The following is a 24853-nucleotide window of genomic DNA, read 5'->3' on the forward strand; positions in this document are numbered from 1 at the left end:
TTCTTTTCTTGCTGATGCTTTGGGGGGTTTGGGTCTGGGGGGGGTTGCTGAGTGTTTGGGCTGGGTGGGTGGGACCGCACGTGTGTGTAGCTTTTGCCTTTGTCGCTTTGTGTAATGCGCCGGGGTGGGACGGCGGGCTGGATACAGGACGCTGTGATGATGATGGCTAATAATACGACTGTGTCTCCTCAAAAGACCCTGCGCGTTGTGACATGGAATGTAAGGGGTATGCTGGATAAAATCAAACGTGGGGCTGTGCTGCGTTGGGGGAAACGGGAGTTGGTGGATGTTCTGCTGCTCCAGGAGACTCATATGCTGGGTTCCAAGGCCCTGAGCCTCCAGAGGTTCGGCTTTCAGCAAGTGTACCATGCAGGCTTTACGAGAGGCTCCCGGGGGGTGGCTATTCTGGTGCACCGCAGGGTGGCTTATGTACATGAGAAGCAATGGCTTGATCCCCAGGGCCGTTACATTTTCGTTAAGGGTATGTTAGGTACGGAGCCAGTGGTGTTTGGTAGTGTGTATGCCCCCCCCCCCTCTGCAGTGGGCCTTATCTGAGCGGCTGTTTGCGCTGTGGGATGAGATTCCGGAGGTGCTGACTATGGTGGGAGGCGATTGGAACGAGGTTATGGATGTGGGCTTGGATCGCCGAAGGCGAGTGCCTGTTACACCGGATCCCCCCCCTGCTGTTGCTTCCACCAGACTCTGTGCGACTGTGAGTAGCCTGGGCTGGGTCGATGTGTGGCGCCACCTTCATCCCGCTGTGCGTGAATTTACGTATGTGTCGGCGGTGCATGGGTCCTTTTCGAGACTTGACTATCTGTTTGTGCCGGGTGCCTGTCTGAGTCGAGTCAGTGATGCTGCGATACTCCCTCGGGGCCTGTCCGATCACTCCCCTGTCCTAGCTACCCTGACCCTCCCTTCCAAGAGGCAGCCGTTTCGTTGGCGGATGTCGTCCTGGCAGCTGCAGCGACCCGACTATGTGCATCATCTGCGTGGGGCGATTGATCATTTCTGGCGCGAGAATCTCGTGGGGGGTGCGGACGCTATGGTGGTGTGGGAGGCGCTGAAGCCCACCATTCGGGGCATTGACATAGCTTGGTGCGTGGCTGCTCGGCGACAACATCGGGAGGCTATTGTGGCTGCCGCGGCCCGCGTGGAGGAGCTGGAGCAGCGTGGCCGGCTTGGGGGTGACGATGGCGTGGTGAGGCAGCTCCTGCAGGCCCAACAGTTGTACGCCTCCGTCCTTTATGAGGAAGCCCGGCAGGCGTGGCTCGCCACGCGCAGCAGAGTGTATCAGTGGGGCGACAAGTCCTGTACCATGCTGCATAGGTTGTGCCAGGCGACCTTTCAGCCCCTGGCGTTGCCGGGTCTTGCGGCGGGAGACGGGTCGATCATGACCGATCCGGACTTGCTGGCGGCTAGCTTTGCCAGTTATTACGAGGCGCAATACGCCCCTCGTGATCCTTTGGAGACGGACGTGATATCTGCATATCTTGACGATCTCATGCCACGGGCCGTCTCGGATGCGACCAGGACCGCCCTGGACGTCCCGCTCACGGCTGAGGAACTGGGGGAAGCCCTTGGTCAGTTGAATGCTGGAAAGGCGCCCGGCCCGAGTGGCTACCCAAGCGAATTCTTTAAAAAATTTCACGTCCAGCTGGGACCCCACTATCGCCGCGCCCTGGAGGCGGCAAGGGATCGGGGAGAACTGCCGCCGGACTGGCGTCATGCCGAGATTGTGGTCTTCTTGAAGCCGGGCAGGGCGCCGGATAGACACGATTCGTACAGGCCGATCTCTCTACTTAACGTCGAGGCCAAAATTCTGGCTAAGGCCCTGGCTAACCGCCTCTTGCCCCACGTTACTGACCTGGTCCACCCCGACCAGGCCGGATTCATGCCTCGCAGGGCCACCCGGCATAATATCCGACGGGCACAGGCCGCGGTGGATGCCATGGGTGCTAGGGATGAGCAGGCGGCACTCTTCCTGGCGGATATGGACCGAGCCTTTGACTCGGTGAGTTGGGCGTATTTGTTCGCACTGTTGGCTCGCCTCAACCTGGGGCCGGTCTTCTTGTCGTACGTTCGCCTCCTATACACCAACGTGACGGCCTCGGTCCGCGTGGCCGGAGCTACCTCTGGGCGCTTCCATATAGGTCGCGGTACCCGGCAGGGTTGCCCCCTGTCCCCGTACCTGTTCGCCCTCGCCATGGAACCTCTGGCGTCGAGAGTGCGAGTAGATACCCGGTTGCGTGGCTTTGTTTGGAATGCAGACCTGGCGGATAGGATTGCACTGTATGCTGATGATGTCCTCCTCTTCTTGACTGGTCTGCGGCGGTCGGGTCCCCGGGTTCTGGAGCTCATGCGGGCGTTCGGTGAGGTCTCGGGTCTCCATCTTAACGTGAATAAATCAATCCTGTGGGTGCTGGGTGGCGGAGTGGTTGCTGACCCTTGGGCGGCTGACTTGCGAGTGGCGACGGATGGCCTGAAATATCTGGGCGTTTTTCTCTCAGAGTCGCGGGCCGTGGCCTGGGCGCGTGGCGTATTGCCGGTGTGGGAGAGGGTACAGGCTGATGTTAAGACCTGGTCTAGAATGCCGCTCACTATTTTCGGGAGATCGGCCATCTTTAAGATGGTAGCGCTGCCGCGGCTCCTGTACCAACTCCAGAATTTCCCTCATCCCATTGGCCTGGAGTGGTTCCGCCAGGTTAATTCAGCATTGGGCCGCTTCCTGTGGGATGGTGGTGCGGCCAGAGTGGCTCTGAAGACGTGCTTTTTATCCACCTACTGTGGTGGCTTGGCCACCTCGGACCTCCTCTCCTATTACCAAGCTTCACAATTACTTATCCTCAATGAATGGTGGTATTGTGATAGGAGTGATCCGGCTTATGCCCTAGAACGATTGCTTATGGGCGATCGCACGCTCCACACCATCCTTTATTCGGCCCGCCTACGCCGTGGGTTGCCATCAGTCACAAGAGTGGTCTTTGCGGTATGGAGGCAGTCATTGCGCCGAATGGGATGGTGGGGCAGACTGACGGCTGAGACGCCGCTCTGGCATAATGGTCTACTCCCGGAACTGGCGACCCTGACCGGATTTGAGGGTTGGGAGAACATTGGGATCACGCAGCTGGGCCAGGTCATGTCCGGCACCGCTCTTAAGTCCTTCGAGGAGCTCCGCGCGGAGTTCCTCATGCCTCAGTCCCAGTTCTTCCGTTACCTCCAGCTACGGCATGCCCTCGCCCCGAGCATCGCTGGCCTCGACTCTTTGCCGGAGTTCAGCCCTGTCGAGGCTAAAGTATTTATGGGAGACCTGGGGGACAAGAAGGTCTCTAGGATCTACCAGACACTTGTGATTCATTGCTCCTCCACCCTACACTCCCTTCGGGAGGCGTGGGAAGTAGATGTAGGCCCCCTTGATGAGGACGACTGGAGGGAGGCGCTGGAATCCCCGCGCGGAACCGCTATAGCTGTCCGGCTGCGGCTGATTCAATTTAAATACTTGCACCGCGCTTACTATACGCGTGAACGGTTGTGGAAGGCTGGCTTGATTGCTTCACCGGAGTGCCTGCGCTGTGGGGCGGTGCCTGGCTCCTTGTTGCATACGGTATGGTCGTGTGGCCGGCTGACTGGGTTCTGGAGGGGTGTGTGGAGTTGCCTGGCTGAGGTCCTGGGCTGGGACCTTCCACGTACCCATCGGCTGGGTCTGCTACATATTATGGAAGGGATTGGGGGCAACGTCTACAAACGTCATTTGTTGCTCTTGGGGTTGGTTGTGGCCAAGCGGGACCTGGCCCGGGCATGGAAGTCGGTGAGGGCTCCCCCCCTGTCTGCTTGGAGGGCTGGGTTGGATTATTTTATGGGTCTGGAGAGGCCGATCTTTGAGGCGAGGGGCTGCCCACGCAAGCACTACAAAATTTGGAGGCGTTGGGCTGACTATCGTGGCCTGTTCTTGGACCCCCCGGCAGAGCAGGAGGAGGACACTTGATCGCAGTGACATTTCTGGCCCGAAGCGGCGAGGCCCTGGAGGCATTACACCTACTTTCTTTTTCAGTTGCGGCTATACACGTGTGGTAGGGGGGGTTGGGGGGGGTATCTGGAGTGGGGAGGGGGGGCAGAGTTGTGGGCTAGGGTGGGTTGCTGGGGAGTTCGTATACTGAGCATATTCTGAGCCTGTTTTATCATTTTGCTGCTTATGGAACTGCTATATTGATATTGTTGTGGTGATCTTCGGGTGTGGAGACGCCACATTCTTGGTGCTCATTTGCTCAATAAAATTGGTTGTGAAAAAAGAAAGACCATTCTGTCTTTGTCTACACTGTGTGTGAACCTTAGGTTAGGGTCACACGTGTTTAGCCACCTGATGAACTCCATTAGTGTTTCTTGTGGTCCTTGCCAGATAGTGAAGACGTCATCTATGTACCGCCTCCAAAATTTGATGTGGTTGCTGTAAGGGTTATTGGGGGTGATGACATATTTTTTCTCAAAGTCATACACGTAGAGGCCCGCTACGCTGGGAGCAAAGACACTGCCCATGGATGTCCCACCTATTTGGAGGTATAGCTTTCCATCATGTTCAAAGAAGTTTCTTTTAAGAGCGAGGGTTGCACACTCTACAATGAACTCTATCGGTGTTGTATGATCCCATGTGGAATTGTCCAGTGTTTGCTTAAGTACTGTGATGGTGGCGTCTTGGGGTATGTTAGTATAGAGACTCTCTATGTCTAGACTCACAAGGATGTGGTCTGGTTCAATCCTGATGTCTTCCAGCATTGTCAGTAGGCTTTTAGTGTCCTTCAGATAGGTTGCAGTATTTTGTACAATGGTTTTTAGGAAGTGATCACAGAAGCGTGACAGGGGTTCCAAAAGCGAACCTATGCCTGACACGATTGGTCTGCCAGGTGGTGGGATCTTGCCTTTGTGCATCTTTGGGACTATATAGAAGTAGGGGATCTTACCCTCCGTTTTGCAGAGGTAGTCCGCTTCTTGTTTAGAAATGTGGCCTGAGGCCTCTGCTGCTTCCACCATATTAGTTATTTCCACCCTTAGGTCGTCAGTGGGGTCGGCTGTGAGCCTTCTGTAGTTGGTGTTGTCTCCCAGAAGGCGTTGGCATTCGGTGTCGTAGTCGGCCTTGTTCATTATTACCAACCCCCCGCCCTTGTCGGCTGGTTTTATTATGATTGAATCGTCATTTTTCAAGTCAGCTATGGCTTTGTTCTCCGCTTGGCTGTTATTATGGTATTGTTTGGTGACAGCTAGTGCTTCAACGTCATTAAATACAGCTTGCTCGAAGGTGTTGATCTCCACCGGGATTGAGTGTGGCGGAGGCGTGAAGGTGGACCGCAATCTAAGGCCCGTTTCATTCTTGGTTTCATCAGATTCAATGGTGGTGGTTTTTTCAAAATATGCTTTCAGTTTAAGTTTCCGAAAGAAAGCGGCCAGCTCACAATGTAATTTGAACTTGTCCAAGGCTGCAGTGGGCACAAAACCTAGACCTTTGTTTAGTACATTGGATTCTGTAGTTGTCAGTGTACGTGAAGATAGGTTGGTTACTAGCTCCTCGCTGTGCTGGGGCCTGCTTTGTTGGCTCCCGATCTGCTCCTGGTTACGCTGCCTGTTGTGTCTTCCTCCTCCCAATGGACATTGTTTCCTCGTCTGTTGCGTCCCCTCCCGCGCCTGCCTCTGCTCTGAAAAGGAGGGCGGGACTGGTTTTGTTGGAAGGGGAACTGTTGGAAGGGTGGCTGCCAACCAAACATTGGGTACTGTTGAGGGTGTTGGTAAGGGTGCATCAGCGGTTGTTGGAATGGGTACTGAGGGGGATGGTTAAATTGTGGCCATTGGAAATTCCCTCTATGGCCTCCTTGTTGTCTTTTTCTGGGAGTACCATTGTTGGAGCTACCGCTATTGTGGGAACTGTTAGTGGTGTCACTCGATGCATCTGAGTCCTGGTCCGGGACTCCAGTGCTTTTGAAATCAGGGTCCGAGTATGGATAGACTTTTATAAAAGAGAATTTCTTCAAATCTTTCTGAAATTTTTGAACCTTTTGTTGGGTAAGGTTTTCCCTGTATTCAGCTATTTCTTTGTTTAAGTCATCTAGCTTTTTTTTGTATCCAGTGATACTGGCTTTGATTTGTGTCTCGGTGACTTGAATCTCCACTTGGATCTTCTCCGACAGACGCATGGCCGTTTTCAGAATTAGTATGATCCAATCGTGGGTACAGTGCCACGCAATGAGTGCCCAGTCTTTTCTAAACTCGGGGTCATCTAGGAAGATGCGTGGAGCGTTTGTGACCAAGAGGCCCTTTGGAGCTATTTTGTTGGTAACATATTCCTTCAATATTGTTCCATGCAGGATAGTCCTGATACGGTTCCTTTTCATTTCTGTCAATTTTTCCCAATCGCAAGTTTGGGATATGGTGTTACTAATATTGGCGTCCGCGAAGACACTGAGATCGCTCATGATGGAGTCTATCTCATCAGTAGAGTACGTAAGTCCTGTGTATTCCGCCATCCTGGCTGTGGGTGTGTTCCTCAGAGATTACAGTGAAAGACAGTTTAAAAAGTTCAGTGGTAAAACCGTGGTGAGCTTGGTAAAAAAACTCTCGCAGCTGTGCGCTGCCAGGAATGTTACAACCAAAGAAGGAGAGTAAGGGAGTTCGTTCACTCAAAGGTGAACTAGAGACTTCTCCTATTCCCCTGGGAGGAAATGTATCAAAAACAAAGAGAGGAGTATCCCCTATGAAGTTGAAAAACAGACGTATCTGGAGGACCGGTTCTTGGCAAGAAGGAGGAAATTCATCCTTTTGATAGAAACCCCTCACTCACCACCTAGTGGTGACATGCTTCATCATCGGGGTCCACCTTGGCGTCCTAGCGACACCAAGGTGTGCTGCGACACCTGGACTACAGTGGAGCGGGTTGTGGCTGTGGGTGCAAAAAAATAAATGTTAAAAATTGTCCTGGTTGTACTCAGAAAATGTAGTTTTAATTATAGAGCAACTGAACAATGTTTAAAAATATACGGGCGAGATCCTGGTAGGGGGGTTACGACCAAAGGGATCTCTATATGTGTTGAGTGGTCAACATGTTTCTACCTTAAGGGCTATTGCCCGGTATTCGTCAGGACCAGAAAAAACAGGTGGACAGGGGGTGCGTGCTCCCTAAAAAGCACACCCGATCCTTGGTCCCCTGTGTGCCTACTGGCAAAAATAGCCAGTGGTAGATGCTGCTCAATAAAATAAGTGGGCAGGCGAATAAGCAAAAAAGAGACCTGTGAGGAGAGAAGAGTGGGTAAAGAACAATCAGGTATTGAGTGATAGACTTACTCTCCTGTAACGTCGTGCAGTCTCTCAGTGCAATGGAAATATAGTGCCAAAAGGAAGGGGAGTGGGTCTCCAGATATACATAATACCGTGGTGAAGGAGTGAGGTACTAGTCAACATCTATGCCAAAGGATAGGTGCACGCGAGTTGCATGCGGTGCAAACACGACCCTGGGGGGATTATATATTGAGTATAAAATTCTTGCGCTACATGGAATATCTCTGTCACGTGGTGCCTAGGCTACTCGCAAGATATTAAGTAATAGGGCGGTACCTCTACCATTGTAGGTGAATGTACTGTGGGGTGATCTAAGGCATAGCTGTAACTCGGTGGTGCTATATTCATTTGTCAGCATCTGACTCAAACGTGTGAGTGAATAACAGTAAATTAACATACATAACGAACACACATGTAACACTGAGGGACACAATTGAGCTCAAAATGACATGGGACTGGGCTTACTCGAATAAGAGTACTCAGCGCTTCAACGGGCAGGGCGTAGGGTCAATGCCTGTAGCGTAACATATTCTGTAAAAACAAACAGAGCGCGAGCGTTGTAAATCTCTGTGCCGCTCAAGGCGCAATGTGACTGGTGAGCGGCGCCCTCGTGGACCCGGTACTGGGTTGTGTACCTGGGTGCTGGTATCGTGACTCTACTTACAGTTACTGGCAGGGAAGATCATGGTCGACCTACTCCTCGCGTCCTCTGCTCGGCTAGTAATTGCGAGGGCAGCTGGACGCGGTAAAGAGGAGTTGGCCGCTTCCGGGGTTGGGCGCGGCCTGGGCGGGTTGGGGGCGGGGCTAGTAGTACGCGGTGGCGTGCTGTCGGTTGCTAGGCTACCGTCGAGAAACAACCAGCAGGTTAGGTTGTTTCACAACACTGGGCAGGTTGGGTAGGCTCGCGGGGGTGCTCCGCAGTGCTAGTATCAATGAAAATATAGCGTGAGGTTCACGTCAGGGCATACAGTGTAGAAATTATTTACACAGTCTGGTGATTTCAAAGGGGTAAGAGAGGGGAGAGGGGGGGGGAATTCTAGAGGGGAAGACATAGGATGTGTGACCGGTACTGGGTCAATGGTGGGCATGATACCACAGTGTCTGAAGTCAGCCTCCCATAAATGCATTGACAGTGATAAATTAACAATATTGGGTCACGTAGGGACTGGCCTAGTATAGGGGCGCCAAAATGGCGCAAAAGGCCCAGGGTAGTTCATAAACAGGCCTTTGGTATTTTTGTAGTGTGAGGAACACTAGATTAGAAGCTCAGTAGAGCAAAGCTTGGATATATACTAAGAGTATCATGTGGTAATTATGCTCTGTTCTTAATTCCTGGTCGGAGTGACCATGGAAATAGAGTCTCACTTCAGCACCGAGTTCCATGGGATATTATCATTGAGCCCAATTTTGTGAGAGGAAAGACGATAAATCCATCGCTGCTCTTTTTCAAACAGTCGTGCTTGTGCATTAGGACCTGGTTGGATTTGCTCAATTACCGTCCATCTCATGTCGTTGGGGGTGTGATGTGCTGTGAGAAAATGGTCAGTAAGCCTGGTGTTCGTTTTTTTGCATCGGATAGTGCTACGATGTTCCGCTATTCGTTGTTTGACTTTTCTTGTCGTCATCACCACATATGGCTTGTCACAACTGCATCGGATCAAGTAGATGACAAATGTACTGTTGCAGTTTGTGTGTGATCTTTGTTGCCAAATTTTGCCTTCCTCAAGGTTCAAAGTTTTTGTGTTGTTCGTGAGGTGACAGACGCTGCAGTCACCACATCTGGAATGTCCGGTCACTGGGGGTAGGCCCCAAGCGTTGGTGATGGTTTGGTTGGTTGTCGCCATGTTTTTTAATGGTCTGGTGTTGACCAAGGTGTCTTTTAGGCTCCGTGCTTTTTTATAAGAAAACAGTGGTCTGTCCCACTTGTGATTTCCCGTGTTCAGTATTGGCCAATGCTTTCTGATACTTTTGCTGACCTGGTTTGACACCGCATTGTATGTGGTCACGCATGTAAGTGGAATCTCCTCCTCTGGTCTAGGTGTGTCCTCTAGCAGGGCTTGTCGTGGCTGATTTCTGGCCCTTTTCTGGCATCTCCTTGTGATCTTTTCGGGGTATCCTCGGTTAGTTAGTTTCTTCGTCAGGTCTGCTGCCTGTGTTTTGTAGTCCTTCAGCTCGCTGCAGTTCCTCCTAAGTCTGAGATACTGGCCGTAAGGTAAATTCTCCCTCAGGGGGCGGGGATGGAAACTGTCAAATCTCAGCAGGTTGTTCTTCGCGGTGGGCTTGAAGTGGGTTTTAGTCTTGAGCTTGTCAGTGTCTCTTTCGATCTCAATGTCAAGAAAGACCATTCTGTCTTTGTCTACACTGTGTGTGAACCTTAGGTTAGGGTCACACGTGTTTAGCCACCTGATGAACTCCATTAGTGTTTCTTGTGGTCCTTGCCAGATAGTGAAGACGTCATCTATGTACCGCCTCCAAAATTTGATGTGGTTGCTGTAAGGGTTATTGGGGGTGATGACATATTTTTTCTCAAAGTCATACACGTAGAGGCCCGCTACGCTGGGAGCAAAGACACTGCCCATGGATGTCCCACCTATTTGGAGGTATAGCTTTCCATCATGTTCAAAGAAGTTTCTTTTAAGAGCGAGGGTTGCACACTCTACAATGAACTCTATCGGTGTTGTATGATCCCATGTGGAATTGTCCAGTGTTTGCTTAAGTACTGTGATGGTGGCGTCTTGGGGTATGTTAGTATAGAGACTCTCTATGTCTAGACTCACAAGGATGTGGTCTGGTTCAATCCTGATGTCTTCCAGCATTGTCAGTAGGCTTTTAGTGTCCTTCAGATAGGTTGCAGTATTTTGTACAATGGTTTTTAGGAAGTGATCACAGAAGCGTGACAGGGGTTCCAAAAGCGAACCTATGCCTGACACGATTGGTCTGCCAGGTGGTGGGATCTTGCCTTTGTGCATCTTTGGGACTATATAGAAGTAGGGGATCTTACTCTCCGTTTTGCAGAGGTAGTCCGCTTCTTGTTTAGAAATGTGGCCTGAGGCCTCTGCTGCTTCCACCATATTAGTTATTTCCACCCTTAGGTCGTCAGTGGGGTCGGCTGTGAGCCTTCTGTAGTTGGTGTTGTCTCCCAGAAGGCGTTGGCATTCGGTGTCGTAGTCGGCCTTGTTCATTATTACCAACCCCCCGCCCTTGTCGGCTGGTTTTATTATGATTGAATCGTCATTTTTCAAGTCAGCTATGGCTTTGTTCTCCGCTTGGCTGTTATTATGGTATTGTTTGGTGACAGCTAGTGCTTCAACGTCATTAAATACAGCTTGCTCGAAGGTGTTGATCTCCACCGGGATTGAGTGTGGCGGAGGCGTGAAGGTGGACCGCAATCTAAGGCCCGTTTCATTCTTGGTTTCATCAGATTCAATGGTGGTGGTTTTTTCAAAATAGGCTTTCAGTTTAAGTTTCCGAAAGAAAGCGGCCAGCTCACAATGTAATTTGAACTTGTCCAAGGCTGCAGTGGGCACAAAACCTAGACCTTTGTTTAGTACATTGGATTCTGTAGTTGTCAGTGTACGTGAAGATAGGTTGGTTACTAGCTCCTCGCTGTGCTGGGGCCTGCTTTGTTGGCTCCCGATCTGCTCCTGGTTACGCTGCCTGTTGTGTCTTCCTCCTCCCAATGGACATTGTTTCCTCGTCTGTTGCGTCCCCTCCCGCGCCTGCCTCTGCTCTGAAAAGGAGGGCGGGACTGGTTTTGTTGGAAGGGGAACTTTTGGAAGGGTGGCTGCCAACCAAACATTGGGTACTGTTGAGGGTGTTGGTAAGGGTGCATCAGCGGTTGTTGGAATGGGTACTGAGGGGGATGGTTAAATTGTGGCCATTGGAAATTCCCTCTATGGCCTCCTTGTTGTCTTTTTCTGGGAGTACCATTGTTGGAGCTACCGCTATTGTGGGAACTGTTAGTGGTGTCACTCGATGCATCTGAGTCCTGGTCCGGGACTCCAGTGCTTTTGAAATCAGGGTCCGAGTATGGATAGACTTTTATAAAAGAGAATTTCTTCAAATCTTTCTGAAATTTTTGAACCTTTTGTTGGGTAAGGTTTTCCCTGTATTCAGCTATTTCTTTGTTTAAGTCATCTAGCTTTTTTTTGTATCCAGTGATACTGGCTTTGATTTGTGTCTCGGTGACTTGAATCTCCACTTGGATCTTCTCCGACAGACGCATGGCCGTTTTCAGAATTAGTATGATCCAATCGTGGGTACAGTGCCACGCAATGAGTGCCCAGTCTTTTCTAAACTCGGGTCATCTAGGAAGATGCGTGGAGCGTTTGTGACCAAGAGGCCCTTTGGAGCTATTTTGTTGGTAACATATTCCTTCAATATTGCTCCATGCAGGATAGTCCTGATACGGTTCCTTTTCATTTCTGTCAATTTTTCCCAATCGCAAGTTTGGGATATGGTGTTACTAATATTGGCGTCCGCGAAGACACTGAGATCGCTCATGATGGAGTCTATCTCATCAGTAGAGTACGTAAGTCCTGTGTATTCCGCCATCCTGGCTGTGGGTGTGTTCCTCAGAGATTACAGTGAAAGACAGTTTAAAAAGCTCAGTGGTAAAACCGTGGTGAGCTTGGTAAAAAAACTCTCGCAGCTGTGCGCTGCCATTAATGTTACAACCAAAGAAGAGAGTAAGGGAGTTCGTTCACTCAAAGGTGAACTAGAGACTTCTCCTATTCCCCTGGGAGGAAATGTATCAAAAACAAAGAGAGGAGTATCCCCTATGAAGTTGAAAAACAGACGTATCTGGAGGACCGGTTCTTGGCAAGAAGGAGGAAATTCATCCTTTTGATAGAAACCCCTCACTCACCACCTAGTGGTGACATGCTTCATCATCGGGGTCCACCTTGGCGTCCTACTGAAAGCATATTTTGAAAAAACCACCACCATTGAATCTGATGAAACCAAGAATGAAACGGGCCTTAGATTGCGGTCCACCTTCACGCCTCCGCCACACTCAATCCCGGTGGAGATCAACACCTTCGAGCAAGCTGTATTTAATGACGTTGAAGCACTAGCTGTCACCAAACAATACCATAATAACAGCCAAGCGGAGAACAAAGCCATAGCTGACTTGAAAAATGACTATTCAATCATAATAAAACCAGCCGACAAGGGCGGGGGGTTGGTAATAATGAACAAGGCCGACTACGACACCGAATGCCAACGCCTTCTGGGAGACAACACCAACTACAGAAGGCTCACAGCCGACCCCACTGACGACCTAAGGGTGGAAATAACTAATATGGTGGAAGCAGCAGAGGCCTCAGGCCACATTTCTAAACAAGAAGCGGACTACCTCTGCAAAACGGAGGGTAAGATCCCCTACTTCTATATAGTCCCAAAGATGCACAAAGGCAAGATCCCACCACCTGGCAGACCAATCGTGTCAGGCATAGGTTCGCTTTTGGAACCCCTGTCACGCTTCTGTGATCACTTCCTAAAAACCATTGTACAAAATACTGCAACCTATCTGAAGGACACTAAAAGCCTACTGACAATGCTGGAAGACATCAGGATTGAACCAGACCACATCCTTGTGAGTCTAGACATAGAGAGTCTCTATACTAACATACCCCAAGACGCCACCATCACAGTACTTAAGCAAACACTGGACAATTCCACATGGGATCATACAACACCGATAGAGTTCATTGTAGAGTGTGCAACCCTCGCTCTTAAAAGAAACTTCTTTGAACATGATGGAAAGCTATACCTCCAAATAGGTGGGACATCCATGGGCAGTGTCTTTGCTCCCAGCGTAGCGGGCCTCTACGTGTATGACTTTGAGAAAAAATATGTCATCACCCCCAATAACCCTTACAGCAACCACATCAAATTTTGGAGGCGGTACATAGATGACGTCTTCACTATCTGGCAAGGACCACAAGAAACACTAATGGAGTTCATCAGGTGGCTAAACACGTGTGACCCTAACCTAAGGTTCACACACAGTGTAGACAAAGACAGAATGGTCTTTCTTGACATTGAGATCGAAAGAGACACTGACAAGCTCAAGACTAAAACCCACTTCAAGCCCACCGCGAAGAACAACCTGCTGAGATTTGACAGTTTCCATCCCCGCCCCCTGAGGGAGAATTTACCTTACGGCCAGTATCTCAGACTTAGGAGGAACTGCAGCGAGCTGAAGGACTACAAAACACAGGCAGCAGACCTGACGAAGAAACTAACTAACCGAGGATACCCCGAAAAGATCACAAGGAGATGCCAGAAAAGGGCCAGAAATCAGCCACGACAAGCCCTGCTAGAGGACACACCTAGACCAGAGGAGGAGATTCCACTTACATGCGTGACCACATACTTTTGCTGACCTGGTTTGACACCGCATTGTATCAGAAAGCATTGGCCAATACTGAACACGGGAAATCACAAGTGGGACAGACCACTGTTTTCTTATAAAAAAGCACGGAGCCTAAAAGACACCTTGGTCAACACCAGACCATTAAAAAACATGGCGACAACCAACCAAACCATCACCAACGCTTGGGGCCTACCCCCAGTGACCGGACATTCCAGATGTGGTGACTGCAGCGTCTGTCACCTCACGAACAACACAAAAACTTTGAACCTTGAGGAAGGCAAAATTTGGCAACAAAGATCACACACAAACTGCAACAGTACATTTGTCATCTACTTGATCCGATGCAGTTGTGACAAGCCATATGTGGGGATGACGACAAGAAAAGTCAAACAACGAATAGCGGAACATCGTAGCACTATCCGATGCAAAAAAAACGAACACCAGGCTTACTGACCATTTTCTCACAGCACATCACACCCCCAACGACATGAGATGGACGGTAATTGAGCAAATCCAACCAGGTCCTAATGCACAAGCACGACTGTTTGAAAAAGAGCAGCGATGGATTTATCGTCTTTCCTCTCACAAAATTGGGCTCAATGATAATATCCCATGGAACTCGGTGCTGAAGTGAGACTCTATTTCCATGGTCACTCCGACCAGGAATTAAGAACAGAGCATAATTACCACATGATACTCTTAGTATATATCCAAGCTTTGCTCTACTGAGCTTCTAATCTAGTGTTCCTCACACTACAAAAATACCAAAGGCCTGTTTATGAACTACCCTGGGCCTTTTGCGCCATTTTGGCGCCCCTATACTAGGCCAGTCCCTACGTGACCCAATATTGTTAATTTATCACTGTCAATGCATTTATGGGAGGCTGACTTCAGACACTGTGGTATCATGCCCACCATTGACCCAGTACCGGTCACACATCCTATGTCTTCCCCTCTAGAATTCCCCCCCCCTCTCCCCTCTCTTACCCCTTTGAAATCACCAGACTGTGTAAATAATTTCTACACTGTATGCCCTGACGTGAACCTCACGCTATATTTTCATTGATACTAGCACTGCGGAGCACCCCCGCGAGCCTACCCAACCTGCCCAGTGTTGTGAAACAACCTAACCTGCTGGTTGTTTCTCGACGGTAGCCTAGCAACCGACAGCACGCCACCGCGTACTACTAGCCCCGCCCCCAACCCGCCCAGGCCGCGCCCAACCCCGGAAGCGGCCAACTCCTCTTTACCGCGTCCAGCTGCCCTCGCAATTACTAGCCGAGCAGAGGACGCGAGGAGTAGGTCGACCATGATCTTCCCTGCCAGTAACTGTAAGCAGAGTCACGATACCAGCACCCAGGTACACAACCCAGTACCGGGTCCACGAGGGCACCGCTCACCAGTCACATTGCGCCTTGAGCGGCACAGAGATTTACAACGCTTGCGCTCTGTTTGTTTTTACAGAATATGTTACGCTACAGGCATTGACCCTACGCCCTGCCCGTTGAAGCGCTGAGTACTCTTATTCGAGTAAGCCCAGTCCCATGTCATTTTGAGCTCAATTGTGTCCCTCAGTGTTACATGTGTGTTCGTTATGTATGGTAATTTACTGTTATTCACTCACACGTTTGAGTCAGATGCTGACAAATGAATATAGCACCACCGAGTTACAGCTATGCCTTAGATCACCCCACCGTACATTCACCTACAATGGTAGAGGTACCGCCCTATTACTTAATATCTTGCGAGTAGCCTAGGCACCACGTGACAGAGATATTCCATGTAGCGCAAGAATTTTATACTCAATATATAATCCCCCCAGGGTCGTGTTTGCACCGCATGCAACTCGCGTGCACCTATCCTTTGGCATAGATGTTGACTAGTACCTCACTCCTTCACCACGGTATTATGTATATCTGGAGACCCACTCCCCTTCCTTTTGGCACTATATTTCCATTGCACTGAGAGACTGCACGACGTTACAGGAGAGTAAGTCTATCACTCAATACCTGATTGTTCTTTACCCACTCTTCTCTCCTCACAGGTCTCTTTTTTGCTTATTCGCCTGCCCACTTATTTTATTGAGCAGCACCTACCACTGGCTATTTTTGCCAGTAGGCACACAGGGGACCAAGGATCGGGTGTGCTTTTTAGGGAGCACGCACCCCCTGTCCACCTGTTTTTTCTGGTCCTGACGAATACCGGGCAATAGCCCTTAAGGTACAAACATGTTGACCACTCAACACATATAGAGATCCCTTTGGTCGTAACCCCCCTACCAGGATCTCGCCCGTATATTTTTAAACATTGTTCAGTTGCTCTATAATTAAAACTACATTTTCTGAGTACAACCAGGACAATTTTTAACATTTATTTTTTTGCACCCACAGCCACAACCCGCTCCACTGTAGTCCAGGTGTCGCAGCACACCTTGGTGTCGCTAGGACGCCAAGGTGGACCCCGATGATGAAGCATGTCACCACTAGGTGGTGAGTGAGGGGTTTCTATCAAAAGGATGAATTTCCTCCTTCTTGCCAAGAACCGGTCCTCCAGATACGTCTGTTTTTCAACTTCATAGGGGATACTCCTCTCTTTGTTTTTGATACATTTCCTCCCAGGGGAATAGGAGAAGTCTCTAGTTCACCTTTGAGTGAACGAACTCCCTTACTCTCTTCTTTGGTTGTAACATTCCTGGCAGCGCACAGCTGCGAGAGTTTTTTTACCAAGCTCACCACGGTTTTACCACTGAGCTTTTTAAACTGTCTTTCACTGTAATCTCTGAGGAACACACCCACAGCCAGGATGGCGGAATACACAGGACTTACGTACTCTACTGATGAGATAGACTCCATCATGAGCGATCTCAGTGTCTTCGCGGACGCCAATATTAGTAACACCATATCCCAAACTTGCGATTGGGAAAAATTGACAGAAATGAAAAGGAACCGTATCAGGACTATCCTGCATGGAACAATATTGAAGGAATATGTTACCAACAAAATAGCTCCAAAGGGCCTCTTGGTCACAAACGCTCCACGCATCTTCCTAGATGACCCCGAGTTTAGAAAAGACTGGGCACTCATTGCGTGGCACTGTACCCACGATTGGATCATACTAATTCTGAAAACGGCCATGCGTCTGTCGGAGAAGATCCAAGTGGAGATTCAAGTCACCGAGACACAAATCAAAGCCAGTATCACTGGATACAAAAAAAAGCTAGATGACTTAAACAAAGAAATAGCTGAATACAGGGAAAACCTTACCCAACAAAAGGTTCAAAAATTTCAGAAAGATTTGAAGAAATTCTCTTTTATAAAAGTCTATCCATACTCGGACCCTGATTTCAAAAGCACTGGAGTCCCGGACCAGGACTCAGATGCATCGAGTGACACCACTAACAGTTCCCACAATAGCGGTAGCTCCAACAATGGTACTCCCAGAAAAAGACAACAAGGAGGCCATAGAGGGAATTTCCAATGGCCACAATTTAACCATCCCCCTCAGTACCCATTCCAACAACCTCTGATGCACCCTTACCAACACCCTCAACAGTACCCAATGTTTGGTTGGCAGCCACCCTTCCAACAGTTCCCCTTCCAACAAAACCAGTCCCGCCCTCCTTTTCAGAGCAGAGGCAGGCGCGGGAGGGGACGCAACAGACGAGGAAACAATGTCCATTGGGAGGAGGAAGACACAACAGGCAGCGTAACCAGGAGCAGATCGGGAGCCAACAAAGCAGGCCCCAGCACAGCGAGGAGCTAGTAACCAACCTATCTTCATGTACACTGACAACTACAGAATCCAATGTACTAAACAAAGGTCTAGGTTTTGTGCCCACTGCAGCCTTGGACAAGTTCAAATTACATTGTGAGCTGGCCGCTTTCTTTCGGAAACTTAAACTGAAAGCATATTTTGAAAAAACCACCACCATTGAATCTGATGAAACCAAGAATGAAACGGGCCTTAGATTGCGGTCCACCTTCACGCCTCCGCCACACTCAATCCCGGTGGAGATCAACACCTTCGAGCAAGCTGTATTTAATGACGTTGAAGCACTAGCTGTCACCAAACAATACCATAATAACAGCCAAGCGGAGAACAAAGCCATAGCTGACTTGAAAAATGACGATTCAATCATAATAAAACCAGCCGACAAGGGCGGGGGGTTGGTAATAATGAACAAGGCCGACTACGACACCGAATGCCAACGCCTTCTGGGAGACAACACCAACTACAGAAGGCTCACAGCCGACCCCACTGACGACCTAAGGGTGGAAATAACTAATATGGTGGAAGCAGCAGAGGCCTCAGGCCACATTTCTAAACAAGAAGCGGACTACCTCTGCAAAACGGAGGGTAAGATCCCCTACTTCTATATAGTCCCAAAGATGCACAAAGGCAAGATCCCACCACCTGGCAGACCAATCGTGTCAGGCATAGGTTCGCTTTTGGAACCCCTGTCACGCTTCTGTGATCACTTCCTAAAAACCATTGTACAAAATACTGCAACCTATCTGAAGGACACTAAAAGCCTACTGACAATGCTGGAAGACATCAGGATTGAACCAGACCACATCCTTGTGAGTCTAGACATAGAGAGTCTCTATACTAACATACCCCAAGACGCCACCATCACAGTACTTAAGCAAACACTGGACAATTCCACATGGGATCATACAACACCGATAGAGTTCATTGTAGAGTGTGCAACCCTCGCTCTTAAAAGAAACTTCTTTGAACATGATGGAAAGCTATACCTCCAAATAGGTGGGACATCCATGGGCAGTGTCTTTGCTCCCAGCGTAGCGGGCCTCTACGTGTATGACTTTGAGAAAAAATATGTCATCACCCCCAATAACCCTTACAGCAACCACATCAAATTTTGGAGGCGGTACATAGATGACGTCTTCACTATCTGGCAAGGACCACAAGAAACACTAATGGAGTTCATCAGGTGGCTAAACACGTGTGACCCTAACCTAAGGTTCACACACAGTGTAGACAAAGACAGAATGGTCTTTCTTGACATTGAGATCGAAAGAGACACTGACAAGCTCAAGACTAAAACCCACTTCAAGCCCACCGTGAAGAACAACCTGCTGAGATTTGACAGTTTCCATCCCCGCCCCCTGAGGGAGAATTTACCTTACGGCCAGTATCTCAGACTTAGGAGGAACTGCAGCGAGCTGAAGGACTACAAAACACAGGCAGCAGACCTGACGAAGAAACTAACTAACCGAGGATACCCCGAAAAGATCACAAGGAGATGCCAGAAAAGGGCCAGAAATCAGCCACGACAAGCCCTGCTAGAGGACACACCTAGACCAGAGGAGGAGATTCCACTTACATGCGTGACCACATACAATGCGGTGTCAAACCAGGTCAGCAAAAGTATCAGAAAGCATTGGCCAATACTGAACACGGGAAATCACAAGTGGGACAGACCACTGTTTTCTTATAAAAAAGCACGGAGCCTAAAAGACACCTTGGTCAACACCAGACCATTAAAAAACATGGCGACAACCAACCAAACCATCACCAACGCTTGGGGCCTACCCCCAGTGACCGGACATTCCAGATGTGGTGACTGCAGCGTCTGTCACCTCACGAACAACACAAAAACTTTGAACCTTGAGGAAGGCAAAATTTGGCAACAAAGATCACACACAAACTGCAACAGTACATTTGTCATCTACTTGATCCGATGCAGTTGTGACAAGCCATATGTGGGGATGACGACAAGAAAAGTCAAACAACGAATAGCGGAACATCGTAGCACTATCCGATGCAAAAAAACGAACACCAGGCTTACTGACCATTTTCTCACAGCACATCACACCCCCAACGACATGAGATGGACGGTAATTGAGCAAATCCAACCAGGTCCTAATGCACAAGCACGACTGTTTGAAAAAGAGCAGCGATGGATTTATCGTCTTTCCTCTCACAAAATTGGGCTCAATGATAATATCCCATGGAACTCGGTGCTGAAGTGAGACTCTATTTCCATGGTCACTCCGACCAGGAATTAAGAACAGAGCATAATTACCACATGATACTCTTAGTATATATCCAAGCTTTGCTCTACTGAGCTTCTAATCTAGTGTTCCTCACACTACAAAAATACCAAAGGCCTGTTTATGAACTACCCTGGGCCTTTTGCGCCATTTTGGCGCCCCTATACTAGGCCAGTCCCTACGTGACCCAATATTGTTAATTTATCACTGTCAATGCATTTATGGGAGGCTGACTTCAGACACTGTGGTATCATGCCCACCATTGACCCAGTACCGGTCACACATCCTATGTCTTCCCCTCTAGAATTCCCCCCCCCCCTCTCCCCTCTCTTACCCCTTTGAAATCACCAGACTGTGTAAATAATTTCTACACTGTATGCCCTGACGTGAACCTCACGCTATATTTTCATTGATACTAGCACTGCGGAGCACCCCCGCGAGCCTACCCAACCTGCCCAGTGTTGTGAAACAACCTAACCTGCTGGTTGTTTCTCGACGGTAGCCTAGCAACCGACAGCACGCCACCGCGTACTACTAGCCCCGCCCCCAACCCGCCCAGGCCGCGCCCAACCCCGGAAGCGGCCAACTCCTCTTTACCGCGTCCAGCTGCCCTCGCAATTACTAGCCGAGCAGAGGACGCGAGGAGTAGGTCGACCATGATCTTCCCTGCCAGTAACTGTAAGTAGAGTCACGATACCAGCACCCAGGTACACAACCCAGTACCGGGTCCACGAGGGCGCCGCTCACCAGTCACATTGCGCCTTGAGCGGCACAGAGATTTACAACGCTCGCGCTCTGTTTGTTTTTACAGAATATGTTACGCTACAGGCATTGACCCTACGCCCTGCCCGTTGAAGCGCTGAGTACTCTTATTCGAGTAAGCCCAGTCCCATGTCATTTTGAGCTCAATTGTGTCCCTCAGTGTTACATGTGTGTTCGTTATGTATGTTAATTTACTGTTATTCACTCACACGTTTGAGTCAGATGCTGACAAATGAATATAGCACCACCGAGTTACAGCTATGCCTTAGATCACCCCACCGTACATTCACCTACAATGGTAGAGGTACCGCCCTATTACTTAATATCTTGCGAGTAGCCTAGGCACCACGTGACAGAGATATTCCATGTAGCGCAAGAATTTTATACTCAATATATAATCCCCCCAGGGTCGTGTTTGCACCGCATGCAACTCGCGTGCACCTATCCTTTGGCATAGATGTTGACTAGTACCTCACTCCTTCACCACGGTATTATGTATATCTGGAGACCCACTCCCCTTCCTTTTGGCACTATATTTCCATTGCACTGAGAGACTGCACAACGTTACAGGAGAGTAAGTCTATCACTCAATACCTGATTGTTCTTTACCCACTCTTCTCTCCTCACAGGTCTCTTTTTTGCTTATTCGCCTGCCCACTTATTTTATTGAGCAGCACCTACCACTGGCTATTTTTGCCAGTAGGCACACAGGGGACCAAGGATCGGGTGTGCTTTTTAGGGAGCACGCACCCCCTGTCCACCTGTTTTTTCTGGTCCTGACGAATACCGGGCAATAGCCCTTAAGGTAGAAACATGTTGACCACTCAACACATATAGAGATCCCTTTGGTCGTAACCCCCCTACCAGGATCTCGCCCGTATATTTTTAAACATTGTTCAGTTGCTCTATAATTAAAACTACATTTTCTGAGTACAACCAGGACAATTTTTAACATTTATTTTTTTGCACCCACAGCCACAACCCGCTCCACTGTAGTCCAGGTGTCGCAGCACACCTTGGTGTCGCTAGGACGCCAAGGTGGACCCCGATGATGAAGCATGTCACCACTAGGTGGTGAGTGAGGGGTTTCTATCAAAAGGATGAATTTCCTCCTTCTTGCCAAGAACCGGTCCTCCAGATACGTCTGTTTTTCAACTTCATAGGGGATACTCCTCTCTTTGTTTTTGATACATTTCCTCCCAGGGGAATAGGAGAAGTCTCTAGTTCACCTTTGAGTGAACGAACTCCCTTACTCTCTTCTTTGGTTGTAACAAACAAAAGAAAGATGTCAGTGTGGTGTTGGGGGAGAGAGCGTGTATTAAGATACAATATGCGGATATGGGTTTCAGGCGAAGCTGGGGGCAACACAGATGCGTGAGTGAGTCTAGGAAAAGGCAGTTCGGCTGCGATGCCGAGAGACAGCAAGCGGTCCCAAGTTGTAGATGGGAGAGCGCAGGAGGGCTGCTGAAGGTTTCTAAGAGAGGCAGGGGAGTATGGTAAAAAACAGGCAGCGTCTCGGGGCCCTGGGCCCGTCTGGTCGCGGACGGGCGCAGACGGGCTTGCCTTAGGCGCGCCCGCTGCGCCCGTCCGCTGCGCGTACGATGGAGACACATAATTTGTAGGGCAGTTTAGGGGTGTGGCCAAAGAAGTGGGCGTGGCCGGGGGAGCGTCCGCTGAAGGCGGCGGGCGGGTGGTTCTGAGGCCGCGGCAGCGTCAACCTCGGCTGCGCGGGAAGGCGAATGTGAGTAGATACATACGAGTGCATATTACGCATTTGTTTGGAATTAAGGTCTTTTGACTCTGAGAGATATATGAGTCATTAATATTATGGTTAGTTTATATGTAGCGCCTTTACTTCGAGTGCCTAAAAATGAAGGAATTAAACACTTAGAAACAATATAACATAATAGCATTCTACATATATATAACATATAGACATTGTGTTTCTAATCATCATAATAAATACTTTTTTTAGGCTACTACCATAAGGATACTTAGTACTTTTTGAATGAATAAGAGGCGAAATATATCAACCGTACAGGACGGATTTCCTTAGTTTAAGGTAGGCGCTTTTCTGTATGACTTGGTCCTCACATATGCCAACATGCTTTGTTGAAATAAGATCCAAATGCATGTAGACAACCATCTGATCTATATTTTAAAGAAGTATACTGGTACAGGCTTCTCTTCTTCTCTTTTTTATCATTGCAGATTACGCTTCTGTAAAAATACAAAATAAAATCCGTGGGGAAGCTAAGGATTTTCGTTTCCTGATTCACCTGAAAGATTGGAAGCTAACAAAATAGAAAAATTAAAATTAAATTAGAAGACAGAAAAGATATACATGTCTTCTTTCTAATTGACACCATCAAATATTGAAATTGGAAATCAACACGCCTCGACACACCTATTGTGGTAGGGAACATTTTACGCTTTTACTTGATACACAATTTTATATAAAAAATTTCTTGTGTGTAACCAATTATTGGCGAATATTTGAGAGGTATTGGTAATTTGGCAGTGGACGAAGAGGTACCCACCGGGGTTGTTCTTGGGGTGCTTCGGTGTATTTGATGTCTAGGGAAAATAATATCAGCAAATTTCTTGTTGATTCCTGTGTGTCAAAACTCCCCATGAACCAGTTGGGCAGGAATACAATAACAAAAATAATAATGGGAGATTGTACATTCGATGAGTGCTCAGAAATGAATTAGATATCATGCATTTTGTAGATCGCCCTCACTAGTTGGAGTAGCAGCGTAACTGATGATGACAATATAATTTATCTTATGCAGTAATGACAGATGATATGTTTGATATTCTCCACGGCTCTCGCTAAATCTTGCTTGTAAAGACGTTAATGAGTGTGATTTTTTCAGAAAAACGGGTTAAAATGGTGTAAACAAACATTTAATAACTAATTCAATCATCAAAAAATTTGTAGTACTAAAAAGTCTTTGGCAAAACTTGATCAAATATTTTATATATTGTATATATGTATGCTTTTACTATACAATGAGATTCCTCGAATTTCTTAAAAATGAAGTACGGCTTTTTAATGTAGGCACTCTAATGTCATTTTCTATATGTAGTGTGTTGTCTTGTCTGGCACTTATACTGTCATTCTTTGTATGTCTTTTAAATTCACAGCCCTGAAGAAGTTCTGGTCTCAGAACGAAACGCATTGGCTGATGTTTTGTCTTTAAATGGATTATTAAATGAATATTGCAACTGTACATCACGACTCAGCGTCTATATATGAGGACAATTGAAAAGTTGAATAGTCTCTGTTAATCGGACGAGACCAACTTGTATAGCGGTGCTTTTCCATTCAGGACAAACATTGACTCTTTACCCAAGGTTTGGGTGATGCTTTTGGGACAGGGAGCATTTGGAAAGTGCACGCTGGATTTTGCAAACGAATTGAATTGGTGATATTTGGATTGGTGCTTTTTTCTTTCTTTGAGCGGTCCACTGTCCGAACTGTGGTGGTATAACAATTTTCTACTACAGAGTCACCATTACAGGAGATTTCAATTCCCCGGCAACAAAGATCGCCCAAGTGAAGAAGTCAAAAGCCAGGCCAATTGGTGGCAAGGCCCAGTGGTAAGTGGCTGAGAACAAAATGTGATACAGATGCAATGAAACAAGATCCAATATTTAAAAGATTTATTATTAGAAAGTAGCACAAAGCAGAAGTGGCAGATGGGCAATGCAACTAATATATGGCAGCCGCCAAAACAATATAAATATTAAAAAGTATACAGAGTGAAAGTTATTTTATATACAACTCAGTGACATGTACAACCAGAAAGCCGTAAAAAAGTAATTTTTATTTTTGGCATACAAAAGCTATAAATAACATAAATATATATATTTTTTTATCCTAAAAGCTGTACATCTGAGGTAGAAAAATATTGTTTCTGGTATCCAGTAAAGCATACAAAAGATATACAAAAGCACAATACATGGAAAATATATCAATGAAAATTGCCAGTTAACTCCGTTCACTGCTGGGTATTTGGTAGCTAGTTACACGGTCTAAAGCCTGCTCTTTTTCCAGAGATCATACGTAGGACTGTAAATGTTGAAGGCATCTCTTACTCCAATACATCTCACTTATGATTGTCTGTCCTATTGTGAGGTAATCTCCTACCTACCCTTGACCAACAGCTTTAGTCTTTCACTAATTGTTAATCTGAAGAATGAATTAAATTTGATGAATAAGCTAAGTGATTATAGATACTAAGAGTTCATCCACTAACCCAGAAAATTCTTGAAAACAGTGCTTACTTTGTGCAATTGGTTGCTATTGAAGAGCACCAGTATTTATTTTTGGGGGCCGGGACCTGATTTTCATGATCAATCTTTGAACTAG

The 24853-nt window shown here is 48.0% G+C and overlaps 1 long non-coding RNA gene across 1 annotated transcript in view; it reads left to right on the forward strand.

The window, feature by feature from the left end:
- Window positions 1-24205, forward strand: part of LOC144753818 (uncharacterized) — a 292234-nt gene extending 268029 nt beyond the window's left edge. The window contains exons 4-5 of the long non-coding RNA XR_013594546.1: window positions 22687-22890; window positions 23626-24205. This is a non-coding gene — a long non-coding RNA (uncharacterized LOC144753818). The remainder of the gene's footprint in view (window positions 1-22686; window positions 22891-23625) is intronic.
- The last annotated feature ends 648 nt before the right edge of the window (window positions 24206-24853 follow it).

The sequence above is a fragment of the Lissotriton helveticus genome, chromosome 5_1 (genome assembly GCF_964261635.1).
Source record: "Lissotriton helveticus chromosome 5_1, aLisHel1.1, whole genome shotgun sequence".
NCBI classification, from domain to species: domain Eukaryota; kingdom Metazoa; phylum Chordata; class Amphibia; order Caudata; family Salamandridae; genus Lissotriton; species Lissotriton helveticus.